This window comes from Gavialis gangeticus, unplaced genomic scaffold, assembly GCF_001723915.1.
Source record: "Gavialis gangeticus isolate Ggan-Ray unplaced genomic scaffold, GavGan_comp1, whole genome shotgun sequence".
Taxonomy (NCBI): Eukaryota; Metazoa; Chordata; order Crocodylia; family Gavialidae; genus Gavialis; species Gavialis gangeticus.
Window position 1 is genome coordinate 7,326,598 of NW_017729026.1, and position 4,638 is coordinate 7,331,235.

At 47.4% G+C, this 4,638-nt stretch overlaps 1 protein-coding gene and 1 long non-coding RNA gene across 2 annotated transcripts in view; one reads left to right on the forward strand and one right to left on the reverse strand.

Moving 5' to 3' along the window:
• The window catches only part of PTPRK (protein tyrosine phosphatase, receptor type K), a 791,004-nt gene that overhangs the window by 668,463 nt on the left and 117,903 nt on the right, over window positions 1–4,638 (forward strand). The window lies entirely within an intron of this gene.
• The window catches only part of LOC109299786, a 56,341-nt gene that overhangs the window by 50,734 nt on the left and 969 nt on the right, over window positions 1–4,638 (reverse strand). The gene's annotated exons all lie outside the window — the stretch shown is intronic.

A 4,638-nucleotide genomic window follows, 5' to 3' on the forward strand; every position in this document is an offset into this window, starting at 1 on the left:
TGGGACACTGTGGCTTTCCCCTTGCAAGTTGTCAGAGTCCCAGCCTTCAAGGGGCTGCTTGGGTCCCCCCCCAACCCCCACCCTAGGGTTACCATATGTCTGGGTTTTCCTGGACATAACCTCTTTTTGAATCCTCTAATCGCCATCCGGGTGTTTTTTGAAGAACTGAACCAGTGTCTGGTATTTTGCTCTGCTCCACTGGTGGGAGCAGGGGGAGGGCTATTAGAGGCAGGGGCAAGGCTATTGGAGGCAGGGAACACTGCAGGCATGTGCGCATGCACATACCTATAGCCAGCATCCAGTCAGGCAGGGGGGTGGGAGCAACCTTAGCAGCTGGATGAAGGTAAGTCTATGGGGAGTGGGGTTGGAGGGCCAGGGCTTGGGGGCTGTCCAAGGTGGTAGGGGACGAGTGTGGCAGGGCTATGCGAAGGGCATGGATGTGTGAGAGGGGCCGGTGCCTGGTGGTGCTGGGGAAAGCTGGCTGGGCCCTGCGGCAAGCAGGGAGGAAGGTTCCTGCCCCTCTGGGTAGGGAAGGGAGTGAGGGCCCCTTTTGGGGGTGGTGGGGAGCTCTGTGGCTGGCTTAGTGGCACTGGGGGGCAGTGCCCGTGCTTGTGGGGGCAGGGCGACCAGGAGATGCTTCCTGGGGGAGAGAGGGGCCATGGCCAGGCCACCTGGTATGTTGCAGGAGCCCCAGCCCAGGGCAGGGGTTGCCATAGGCCTCCCCTCCTCTTCCCTGCATCCCGTGCCAGGCAGGATTCACTCCACTGCTGACTGCATGAATCTGAGCCTTAGTGCTTCAGCCTGGTTGGGACAGGGACAGCTGGGGGGAGCAAGGGGCTGTGGGTCGGGAGAGAGGGGAACCTGCAGGGTTGGGGAGACTGTGACTTGTGAGTGAGGAACACCAGCAGGGATGGGGGGCTGCAGGTCAGGAGTGAGGGGCACCAGAATGGCTTGGGGTAGGGGACTGTGGGCTGGGAATGAGGGGAACTGTCAGGGCTAGGGGGCTGCAGGTCAGGAGTGAGGGTCTGCAGCAGGGATGGGGGGTTGTGGCTTGGGACTGATGGGCACCAGCATAGCCTAGGGGGTGAGGGACTGTGGGTCAGGAGTAAGGGGCACCAGTACGGCCAGAGGTCTATGGATTGGGAGTGAGGGGTGGCAGCAGGGATGGGCTGTACCCCATACATCTACTCCCCTGTCCCACACACTTGGAGGCTGGGGGTGGGGGGCAGCAGGTCAGGAGTGAGGGGCGCTCAGTTGGAACTGGCCCCCGATGTTTATAAATGGGTCCTGGTACAGAAAAGGTTGAAAACTGCTCTGCTCCTATACCCTACTTTTTCCATATAGGCAGTCAGGAATAGCCTCAGATTTGTGAGAGTTTTGTGGAATAAGCAAAAATGTTTATTGACCTGCTAGGAATAACTGGCTTTCTTTGGTATAAGTATCATAAGGGTAAAGAATGAAATTGTATTTCAATGTATAAAAGTAGCCTAAAACTGAGATTTCAGTTTGGAGCTATGTACAGCATGGACCCAAAGCTCTAAATATTTTAAATATTAATCCTAGCCATTTTTAGCTGGAGAGAGTACATTTATAGGGACATATTTTTAAAACTGCACGTAACACTCAAACAACTCTATGCGGCACTGGTCAGGCCGCAGCTGGAGTACTGCGTCCAGTTCTGGGCGCCGCACTTCAAGAGGGATGTGGACAGCATCGAGACGGTCCAGAGGAGGGCCACTCGCATGATCAAGGGACAGCAGGGTAGGTCCTATGAGGAAAGGTCGCGGGACCTGAACCTGTTCAGCCTTCAAAAGAGAAGGCTGAGGGGGGATCTTGTGGCCTGTTATAAACTGGTTAGGGGGGATCAGCAGGCGCTAGGGGAGTCCCTGTTCCCCCGAGCGCCACAAGGAGTGACCAGGAACAACGGTCACAAGCTGGTGGAGGGAAGGTTTAAGTTGGACATCAGGAGGCGCTACTTCACGGTCAGGGCAGCTAGGGTCTGGAACCAGCTTCCAAGTGAGGTGGTGCAGGCTCCCACCCTGGGGGGTTTTAAGAGGAGGTTGGATGACCACCTTACTGGGGTCATTTGACCCCAGTACTCTTTCCTGCCATGGCAGGGGGTCGGACTAGATGATCTGCTCAGGTCCCTTCCAACCCTAGAAACTATGAAACTGATCACATTAATTTCTAACTTACCCATATCAACCTTCAGATAAAAATGTTATAAGTTGCATGGCCATATTGTGGTGTATAATACTCTGTTTGACTTTCATTGTGTACATTGATAACATTTTATTTATATACACCTTCATAATGACATAGCAGCACAACTGGAGCAATATAAATTAATTTTGTAGTAATTGGTAACAGTGAAATATTGTTCTATCAGAAACGATGTATTGTAAAATAAATTTACTGTAAACTTAATGCAGAACAATGCTTAACTAGCACTATTTGTGAATAACAAATTCTGTCGAACTGACAATTTAATGCAGGTATTTTAAAATGAGTTGTTCTGATGCCAGAGTGATGGATTGTGATTTTATTAAGTATGGTGTCTGAAAAGTCCAGTATACTATATATGCATAGAAGAACAGATTATCAGCTGCTCACTATACAAATATATTGCTTAATGAAATGTGTTTTGGTGATTCACATAAATCATGAAAAGAGTTTTTGGCATTTCTATAAGAAAGCTGTCGTGAAAAATTACTTGCATACACACAAACTGTAGTGAAATTCCCTTTTAAATTACACACACGCACATGTGCATGTACACCTGTTCGTTCTCTCCCCCTTCCCCTTCCTCCCTGCCTCTTCCTCTCTCAGGTTTAGGACATAAGCCTCGTCCAAATGAGCACAGCAATGCAGGATGTGGTGCCTCAGATATGTCTGCAGCGCCACATACCACACATCCAGTTGTTCTACATGCTGCAGAAGAGCAGCACAGAGGGTCTTTTTGACCACTGGATATCCAGGGGGGGAAAAAGCAGAACAGCGCGTATCACTCTAAAGTGAAGCTGGGCCATCTGGAGCCACGCTGCAGCTGCCAGCCAGGCTCCATAAAGCAGAATCGCCGCTGCTATAGCACCAAAAGGCCCCCAGGTAAGGCTGCTGGGGCCAGCCCAGTGCTGGCCTCAGCCTGCCTACTGCACCTGGGGTAACTTGCCATGCACCAGACGAAATGCAACATGTGCATTCCTCAGGGACAAGTAGTGGCAGTGCAAGGTGAGCCACTGCTAGTTGTCCCCCAACCAAACATCCACACTGCATGGCTGCGGCCATATTATGTAAAGATTTTGGCTGCGTAAGCAATGCATAGTGTGCCCTGCTGGTGCCTCCCCAAACTCGGGAGGCACCAGTAGCCCATGTTTGGAAGCCTTGGAATTGGCATGCAAGTGACTCCATTTTTCAACAGATTTTCAAACCTTGTCCCTCTTGTATGTCTAGCATAATATAGATGTATTGAGAACCCAAGAAATTCAGAAATGCAGTTGAAACTGTGGTCTGAGAAAATGTGTTATGAAATGCTTGTCCTATGGAAGTAAAGGGCCACAGTTTACAGGTAATTAGGAGGAGAAGTGGGAAGTACATGGCAAAAAAATAAAATGTATTTTTGGTAATGGCTAAGGTAAGTGTAGAGACCAAAGGGTTAGACATCAACTCCTGCTTTTCTGAGAGAGATTTGTCATTTTAACTTATGCAGCTAACGTGCCAACTAGTTTGAATCTCATGTGCCATATGTAATATATAAAATATTTCTGTGCATCCTAGGTGTTTGAATTTAAAGTTAATTTAATTGCCTAAATTATTAATTAGGTTTAATGATTAATAAATAGAACAAAACATTAGACACCACTTATGCAGGAGAGAATTAACTAAGAATAACAAGGCTCTGCATTTTGGTACATGTGTACACATCCTAGGGTGCTTATTTTGGCTTTTGGGCCCTTTGGAGATGGGGGTTGTTTGATCTTGTTATCAGAAAAAAAAATGGTTTATCTAACCAATTGTGACTATCTGCAGGAGACTATACAAAGCAGCTTAGCCTTGGTAAGACCCTTGCATAAGGACCTATCCAGGAGGCCTAAGGAATAGAGAAGAAACACTATCTAAATTGAATGGTCTTTCACTTCATTCAAAAAGAAAGATGCCTCTGTTACCATGGATTTAATGCTACTTTAGCCCATTTTGCAACTTCTGCTTGTTAATAAAACTGGCCTTGGGGAAAAGGACAGAATTTGGAAGAGAAGAAAATTTGAACTTAATTTTGACTAATGACTAATAAATCTGTGCACCAGCCTACTGATATTATCTTTTACAGAATGCCTTTGCTTTCAGATTTCCTTCTCTTCTTTTCCCTCGTTTTCTTGGTAGAGCTGTGTGAAAAATGCATTTTTCAGTGCAGTGGCCCAACAGAAAAACTGAAAAAGAAAAAAATTATATGAGGTCAACTGAAGCATTTCATTCCACCCAAAATGAAATAGTTTGCTTCATTTTCAAGTTACATAACTCTTTTTTTTTAATTTTATCTGACTTTGCAAATAGCTTCAGCTTGCCATGAACTGCATTTTTTGGCAATTCTAATATTCGCCCCCTTTCCCTCCCCTGCCAGAAGACCTGGCACCTGCCTTTCCA